At 40.4% G+C, this 9,992-nt stretch overlaps 1 pseudogene; it reads left to right on the top strand.

The window, feature by feature from the left end:
* The first annotated feature begins 3,719 nt into the window (after positions 1 to 3,719).
* On the top strand, positions 3,720 to 9,785 carry LOC114841388 (annotated as a pseudogene).
* Positions 9,786 to 9,992: the final 207 nt, after the last annotated feature.

Below are 9,992 nucleotides of genomic sequence, written 5' to 3' on the forward strand. Positions count from 1 at the left end.
TTTATGTATCATAATATCATATATAATCACTTATTTATAACATGAATGATTATTTTCTAATTGAAAATTAAAAATGAATGAAATTAAAATTGGGTGGTGCCAGATGGTATGACCGTTGTGGTCTTTTGCCTCCCGTCCCATTACCTACGCGGTACCCCAGCCTAATTCCCTACCCGCACTTGCCTCTAAGCTAACTTATATCTAACTCCACATAACTAACTCCACATGCACTGGGTTCGTTTTCCGGCGATGAAAAAATCTTTCATCACCGGGACTCCAACCTGCGCTACTGGGGCGCTTTGGTTTATAGGACCAGCACGCTGACGACGAGCCCAAAGACGTCCTCTAATGAGTGAAATTAATTTTTTTTAGTTCTAACTTTTTCAATTTCAATTTTGTAATTTTTATTTAGAAAAAAATTCGTTTCTCTATTACAATATTATAATGTATTTAATATATTATAATATTATATATTATGGGCCGGTTGCACCAAGGCGGGTTAGCTATTTAACTCGTCAGATTTATTTAATCTCCAGATTAAATTAAATCTCCATATGAGATCCATAAAAACCATATGAAAACTGTCATCAAAATTGAAATTTTGAAAGTACAAAACAAAAAATAGGAAATTGTTCCCCTGGACTTGTCAATTTGCATCAGAGGAATTATAAAATTAATAAAATTTCAGATATAAAAAAAGGGATCTTGAACAATAATAAGTGACATTGTCCGCCGACAATTCAGTAGCGAATTTTTCAATTTTATTTTGACTATTTTTTACTTTTCATTGAATATCTCGAAAACGTTGGAGAATAGCAAAATTTTGGTTAAGACCATTTTTATAGAGCAAATAAAGTTCTACAAAAAAATTTATAATGAAAATTTGACTACTAGCCACAGATTCAGAGATATTCATCAAAAATCCAGCTGAGGGCTATTGCGTTGAGCGCAGCAGGAGGTTTGAATAAGTTGCGCATGGCGCCAATCACGTGACTCATGGCACTGTCGCAGGGAGGGTAACAGCTGACGCGTTGCGCCGACTGCTCCGAAATTGCTATTATAATTTATAATAAATTAACGGTACATTTTGGGCTATAAGTTCCTAACTCCCCCCGATAGGACATTTTCTCAGCTACAAAGAAAGATTTTTTTTTCCCCATCTGATGAGGTTAACTAAAGATATCTAGGATTGAAGACGGCCTGTCGGCAATTCCCAATTGTTTATAACAAATTGTGAATCACCCCGGCAAATTTGAGCATATACTTTTTAAAACATTAATAATTACACTTTTAGCTATCGATTGGTGTAATTTGGTGCCCTTTGGTTAATTTCGATGTAAACGACATTTTCAGAGCTAGTTTCACTGGACTATAACAGTCAAGGGTATCGCGCCACTCTCGCCCCTCTATAAATGGTGGGAGCTCGTGCGATAGTACAGCGAAAGGTCTCGCTCCATTTTCGCCTCTCTATAAATGGCGAGAGCTCAAGCAATGCCACAGCAAAGGGTCTCGCTACACTCTCGCTTCACTCTTGCCTCTATAAATGGCGAGAGCTCGTGCAATAGCACGGCAAAAGGTCTCGCTCCACTCTCGCCTCTCTTAAAATGGCTAGAGCTCATGCGATAGCACAGCGAAAGGTCTCGCTCCACTCTCGTCTCTCTATAAATGGCGAGAGCTCGTTGGATAACACAGCAAAGGGTCTCGCGCCGCTCTCGCCTCTCTGTAAATGGCGACAGCTCGAGCTATGGCACAGCGAAGCGTCTCGCCTCACGCTCACTTCTCTAGAAATGGCGAGAACTCGTATGATATCACAGCGAAAGGGCTCGCTCCACTCTCGCCTCTCTTAAAATGGCTAGAGCTCGTGCGATAGCTCAATGAAGGGTCTTGGTCCGCTCTCACCTCTCTATAACTGGCGAGAGCTGAGGCGATAGCACAGCAAAGGGTCTCGCTCCACTCTCGCCTCTCTATAAATGGCGAGAGATCATGCGATAGCATGGTGAAGGGTCTCGCTTCACTCTTGCTTCCCTATAAATGACGAGAGCTAGGGCAATAGCACAGTGAAGGCTCTCGCTCCGCTCTCGCCTCTCTATAACGCTAGTAAAAATTGTGAGAGGCTCTGCGACATGGGCTGTTGCAGTGACATTCATGCATGGAGTACGCAGCCGTAGTCCGCAGCTAGGTCGCTGCTGGAACCCTATGCGACCCTGACGCGGTGCGTTCCCATTTTTTTCATTTTATCGATAGTAATAATCATCAATTAGTTGCGAGAGATTATTATGCACCAACAAATCATTAATCCTTCAATAATTAATTTGAATTAATACGCATAATCTAAAGATTGTGAATTCTTAATTGACGGCATCTGAGGTTAGGACGGACACAGATAGGTCCATCCCGCATAAACCCCGCGCAGCCCTGTCTTAGCGACCCTACTGCGTACCTTTCTGAGGTATATCACCCCGAAAGGCAATGTCGCGCTCCAACTTACGCCGCGACGTTTCTGAGCAGTGAAATTGATAAAGAGGCGAGAATGCTCTCGCCTCTTAATAAATAGCGAGAGCTGGGGCGATAGCACAGCAAAAGGTGTTGCTCCACTCTCGCCTCTATAAGTGGCGAGAGATCGTATGATAACATGGTCAAGCGTCTCGCTTTACTCTTGCCTCTCTATAAATGGCGAGAGCTCTAGCGATAGCACAGCGAAGAGTCTCACGCCACTCTTGCCCCTCTATAAATGGTGGGAGCTCGTGCTATAGCACAGCAAAGGGTCTCGCTCCACTTCTGCCTCTCTATAAATGGCAAGAGCTCGTGCGATAGCATAGCAAAGGGTCTTGCTCCGGTCTCCCCTTTATAAGTAGCGAGAGATCGTGCGATAGCATGGTCAAGGATCTCGCTTTAATCTTGTCTCTCTATAAATGGCGAGAGCTGGGGCGATAGCACAGTGAAATGAAGGTCCTCGCTGAAGGCCCTCGCTGCGCTCTCACCCCTCTATAAATGGCGAGAGCTCCAGCGATAGCACAGCGAAGGGTCTCGCGGTACTTTGGTCACTCTGATCACGACCATTATCTCCGTTAACCCTTAAGAGGTCGCAGCTCTTCACCGAATGTAGTTGGTCGCATGGGTTGAGAATCCCCATGTATTTTACGACTTGATAAAAAAACAAGCAGGGTTCGAGTCTGTTCGACAAACGGCATGCGATCGTTACTTTCTGCGTTATTAGACTTTTTTTCTACCAATTTTACTGGTGGCCCGATCGATCCAGTAGTTCTCGAGATGGAAGAACTTGTTTAATTTTAGTTTTGAGGCTTTCGCGGCCATTATTAATGACATTATTGGCTTCCGGATGGATGCCGCGTTTGGTTTCAGCACTGCGCCGACGTTTCGCAAACATTGCAGTCTGCATTTTCAGGGCTATGAGCTCCGATTCTGAGCTCCGCTGGCTGGGGGTTGTCCTTATATGTCTTCCCCCTCCCCTTCCCCGTGTGATTGCTGTTGTCACCAAGAAGATCCCTACCGATGAAATTATCAGTCGGACCGAGACAGCGACCTACCATCTTTCTTCGGAGACCAGTGATGAGATCCGGAGGCAGTTGTCTAACATCCTCCACTAGGCTACTCCACCTAGTGACAATATCATCAGGGAGGAACGTCTTGCACTGCATAGTCTAAAGGAGAATGACCTCATTATTCTTCCGGCCGACAAAGGCAATGCCACCGTGGTTATGGATAAGAACGCCTACTCCGGAAAGCTCAATGCGATGTTGAGTGATTCCAGCGTTTACATAAAACTCAGGAAGGATCCTACTCGTACAATTGAGCGTAAAACTACTGATCTCTTGAAGAAAGCTGATCTCTCGGCGGACCCGACAAAATTCCTTACTCCTAAAGAATCCTTTCCTCCCAGACTCTATGGGCTCCCCAAAATCCACAAAGAGTCTGTTCCTCTCCGTCCTATTGTTAGCAACATTTGAGCGCCAACTTACCAGCTGGCTAAGTTTCTCACATCACCACTCCAAAAGTTGACTGGTCTGAGTGATTCATACATTCAGAACTCACTGGATTTCGTCAATAAACTGAGAAATCTCAGGACTTCACCAGATGATATTCTAGTGAGTTTTGATGTAGAATCACTCTTCACTAACGTCCCAATCCCAGAAACCTTAGAAATCATCAAAAAATCCAAAGACATTTCCGCCCGATTCCTTCTCTAAATTGAGCACTGCTTGAGTTCTACATACTTTCAGTTTGAAGGAGAGTACTATGAGCAAAAATCGGAAACAGCAATGGGTTCTCCCATCTCCCCGATTATTGCAAATATATTCATGGAACATTTTGAGAACGAAGTATTAAAGTCAGCGTCTCAGAAACCAACTGTGTGGTTCAGGTATGTGGATGACACCTTTGTCATCTGGTCACATAGAAAGACTGCTCTAACTCAGTTCCTGGAAACTGAGCAGGACAGATGTCTTCTATTTCTAGATGTGCTGGTTCGACGCAACGAGGATGGCACTCTAGGCCACCAAGTATATCGCAAACCAACTCACACAGATAGGTATCTAAATGCCACTTCCCATCACCACCACTCCCAAAAGAACTCTGTCATTAGCTCCCTAATGTATAGAGCACTCACAATCTCCCAACCCTCCAACGTCGACAGTGAAGTTGAACATCTTGAGACAGGTCTGACCAAGAATGGATATAACATCCACCAAATTCGAAAGGTCAAGCCTAAGCTACTGAGCAAGCTCTCTGCTCCCCGAGAGGAGACTGATCCTGAGGAAAACCAGGAAAGACCTAAAGTGGCCCTCCTCCCTTATCTGAGAGGCACAACAGAACGCATAAGTAGAGTACTCGGCAAACATAACATCCGAACGATCTTCCAACCCCCAAAGAAGATCGGACAGATGCTGCCGAGTGCAAAAGCTCCAAGACCACCCCTGAGCACACCAGGAGTGTACGAGATCCCTTGCTCATGCGGGAAAGTGTACATTGGAGAAACCGGGAGGAAGATCAGTACACAGATCAAGGAACACCAGCGGTGTTCCAAATACGGTCACTCAGAACAGTCTGCCCTGGCTGAACACTGGACATACTATCCAATACGACCAAGCCAGAATGTTGGCCAAATCTCAAGGGTATTTCGAAAGGAAATACCGAGAGGGTTTGAAAATCCATAAAAACCCTAACAACCTCAACAGGGACAGAGGATATCAAGTGAACACCATTTGGAAAACCGTCCTCCCGGTTTTTTAATTGACCAGCTGATCAATTAAAAACATACGATTGGCTGACCTTCCTTCCCCTTCCCCCACCATCGCAGGGGAAGACATATAAGAACAACCCTCAGACATCGGAGCTCAGAATCGGAGCTCATAGCCCTGAAGATGCAGACTGCAATGTTTGCGAAACGTCGGCGCAATGGTGGAACCAAACGTGGTATCCATTCGGAAGCCAATAATATCAACTTGTTTAATTTCGTTTTTCTTCAATATCTCGAAAACTAAGGAACTATGAACACAGCAAGTTGGAGTTTGGTATAATTACAGCTCTTATAATATTGAAGGTGGTATTTTAGCTCGGCCCAATCGGCCAAGCAGTTTCGGAGATATTTCATCTGCAGTTTCGAAGATTTTCATCTGTTGTATACATACTAGGAGGCTACGCTCCCCGCTCGCCAACCCCCATATGACCCACATGATCCTAATTCTGACCCTTGTGACCCTTAATCTGACCCTTATTATACCCCTCGTGACCCTTATTTTGACCCTTGATTTCAGTTCCTTAATTTTGCTTGCTTCGACCCTCATGACCCTTTTTTGGACCTTTGGTTAATCTGACCCTTGTGACCCTTATTTGGATCCTTGATCTGACTCTCATTATGACCCTTGTGACCCTTTAATTTGACCCTGGTGACCTGTAGTTTCTGACCATTGATTTTTTACCCCCATTACCTTTATTTGGACTCCTGCGACCCTTATTCTATCCTTGCGATCCTTCATTTGACCCTCGTGACCCTTATTCTGACCTTCACGACCCTTATTTTGACCCTCGTGACGCTTATTTTGACTCCTGTGACCCTTAATTTTGGAGTCTTAATTTCGAGTACCAAATTTCCCTCACCAAAAGTCGATTTGAATTTTTATAATATAGAGAGATATTTCAATAAAAGGTTGAATATCATCCTGTAGACAGACACCCTGTAGCATCTGGTTGCGGTTGTATGCCTGTCACAAGGACAGGGAATTGCTACGGGTCCATTCGGAAGCTTACTACCAATGGAATTGGTAGAAATAAAAAACAAGAAATAACTAATAACCCAAAAAGTAACGGTCAAATATGTTCTGTGGGATAGACTCGATCCTCTGCTTGTCTAAAATTCAACATGGCCCTATGGGACCCGGAAGGTCAAACGTCGCAATAATCACACCTCAGATCGGCCATGCCTCGCCAGAGTCAAACGTGGTTAAGGTGATTCATCACGATGGTCAGTGATCACAAGTATCATACTTCACAAAAGTCGTACCTCGGGAGGGTCAAATGCCGGAAGGATCATAGCCTATGAGAGTCGAAAGCCGCAAGAATGAAAACTCGCAGGGATTAAGCGATCACAGGAGGCAAATAACAGAAGCAGATAAGACAATCTCAAGGGTCAAACGATCTCATGAGGGTCAACGGGGAGAGCCAGGGAAGATAATCACAAGTGTCTGAACTGTGGATCTTCTAAAAATCTCAAAAAATCTTCCGATTGTTTCTGAAAACCATAGAATATTCTTAAATCTTTCAACCTATCGTTTACAAGCTATCGTTAATATTTTTCAATAAAAAAGTAAATTGTTCATCAATTATGAACAATATTCTTCAATGACGAAAATTGTCTCCCTCTGCGTTGGAATTACGTGGAGAGTGCAGTTAATTTTTTCTTATTCGAAAGATGATTATTCAATAATCCTAGCATATATCACAAGATGTCACGCACGAGAAAATTTAATAGAAAAACCTATCGAATTTGTTATAAAATTCTATTGAATATCTATTAAACTTTCTATTAGTTTTTGGCTGCTTCTATTGACGCATGTTCAATAGAAAACATTCAATAGAAAATGAATCAACAGAAATGAGTCAACAGAATTCGATTTTTCTATATAACTTATTCTTTTCATATATTTTCTATAGAATTTGCTCGACTCCAATTTTCTAAGTTTTTTTCATTCTATTTTTCTTTTCTTCTCATCAAGAAAATCAAACGAAAAAACTTAGAAAATTTGAGCCGAGAAAATTCTATAGAAAATATCTTAATAGTATAAGTTATATAGAAAAATTGAACTCTATTGACTTTTTCTACTGAATATTTTCTATTGAACATTTCAATGGAATCGGCCAAATACTAATAGAACAGTTCAATAAAAATTCAATACAATTTTCTAACGAATTCGATAGGTTTTTCCTATGAAATTTTTTCGTCCGTGGTCACTCATTCAGAATCACAAATGATAATAGTAGGATAAGGTCCCCAGAGTTAATCCCCGCTCCCTTACAGGCTTTTGAATAGAAGGATTCAAGTTTGACTCGCAACCTTGGACCTAACCAATTTCAGAACTATAAATAAATACCTATCAATAAATACCACGTGAAATTCTTTTGACACCTGAATGACACAATCCGTAGACAAGTGCGAAAATCGACAAGTGGTAGGAATCATCATTCTATGGCCTGCGAGGTTGAATTAATTTTTGAAGTACGCGGATACATTTTATATATCAAGGTGACTTCATTTGTGCTATACCTAACTCAGACTCAGAAAAATGCTATTAAGATTGCCGTCGATGGATTGTTACTGGAACATACTGCACGTTCTTTTACTCTCGTCGTTAATTGGACAACTGACTGTCACCGTTGATTCGGAGCGTGAAACTGGCTTCTGCATTAATAATGAACACAATCAAACGACAATGGAGCGATGGCTCTCATCTCAAGAAAAAGTAGCCTAGGAATACAGAATTTTGAGTCTCCTTGATTTACCAGAGAAGCCAAAAAAACCCAGAAAACAACTGGGTAATTGCTATTGTCTTGATAGGGTGTAGTTATTTTTGTTAAGAAATTAGCAATATGCTTCCGAATGGTACATCATTTTTTTCTTACATATCAAATTTATCCTTTCATATTATTTCACTGAATTCGATATCTACTTCAGTTCATTGTGTTTGATCCTCAACTGAATCTAATTATTATCATTTGATTATTAGTATGATTATCCTCATTATCTTGTTTTTTTTTCAGCCGATTTATCTTCTTACAATTTTATTACGGTATACATGTGTTCTACCCTGTAATGCTCAATTTTTCTAAATGATAGAAGATATGTTTATAGCACTCATTTGTTTAATTGAAGTAAGTCTTCTATGATAATTGAATCAATTTGAAGTTTTTTTCATTCGAATAAATCGTGAAAGCAAATTTTCCAAAATGATGATTTCAAACTTCGATGAAATAGCATTGGAAACAAGTTTTTCATACACAATTGAATGATTTTGAAACCATTGGGAAGCGTCCTGGGAAATTCATGAAAAATTCACCAAAATGTAAAAATTATTATAAAAATCAAACCCACGGATATACCAATCCTAATAATCTTTCAACTTCGACAAAGTGGTGTTGAAATTGAAATTTAAAGCTGTGATTGAATGAATTTGAAGCATGATATCCGAAGATATGCCCAGAATTCTAATTTTCAATGAATGAAAAAAGTTTCCAAATTTTTATATAATTGGAAACTACGATTAGTGCTATCGCCTCCATCTTCCAACTCGGTCGAAAGGATATCCAAACAATCATTTTAAGCCACCATTCAATGATTTTAAAACCTTTCTTTTAGCTATCGCAGGACAGCTATTTTTTGAAAAAAAAATGAAAAAAATCTAAATTTAAAAAGATTAATAAATGAATCAAATTTTAATTTATGTCGATGGATGGGGCTCAACGATACCTACATTAAAAAAAAAAATGATTCAATTCCATCAATTTATTGGTGAATAATTCAAGGACATGGCCCAAAAACAGACGGAAATCGAGGAGCATTTACTGTTACAGTTCACAGGGTTCTGCGTGATACTGATGGTAACAAAAAGTTTCATTTCGTTGACTTGGAGAATACTAGTGCAGGATATACTGGATGGATTACGCTGGATGTCTCGAAGTCTCTGCAGATTTGGACTAAACAAGCAGAGGAAAATCGAGGATTGTACATCTCAGTTGTATCTACGGAAAGAACTGATTTCTATGAAGTGAAACTTAAAAATATTGACATCATTGGATTCAAGGGGAGTGAAAAGAAACAGCCATTTACGGTTGGCGTCTACAAGAACTCCGGAAAAAGAAGTATTGAACTTCGCATCAACGATATCGAGAGAGTTGTGTGGGCTTCGGACATTATGCGTCGACTTTAAAGCATCCAGTGGCAGGATTGGATCATAGCTCCTTCAGGATTCGATGCATTTTATTGTAGTAGTGAGTGCAATTTCGCTTTGTAAATCAGGATGAATGCAACTAACCATACAATTATTCAAAACTTAATGCATTTGAAGCGGCCGGATAAGGTTTCGAAGTCGTGTTGTACTTCTACAAAGTATTCAGCACTTACTCTATTATATTTTCAAGATGAGAATAATGTAGTTTTGAAGAGATATCAGAATATGACTGTTGATAGATGTGAATGTTTACATGAGATTAATCGTAATTTTTTCTATCTCAACTTGCTTTCCTTGAAGCCTAGCCTCCTTGAAGAATTTTAGATTTCTCGATCAATTACTTGTTTGTTAGGAGTAAGATCGGGATCATCATAGAGTAGAAAAAAATGAAATTAACCATAATTTTTGGAAATGTCAATTAATAATTAATTGAAAGTGTAAATATTTCATGTTCATAGAAATATGTCTGTGGGATCTTTTGCATATGAAGTGAGACTGACGTCATATTTATTCAACGTATATAAAAGTATG

This window comes from Diachasma alloeum, unplaced genomic scaffold, assembly GCF_001412515.2.
Source record: "Diachasma alloeum isolate Michigan unplaced genomic scaffold, Dall2.0 Dall_scaffold_00370, whole genome shotgun sequence".
Classification (NCBI taxonomy): Eukaryota; Metazoa; Arthropoda; class Insecta; order Hymenoptera; family Braconidae; genus Diachasma; species Diachasma alloeum.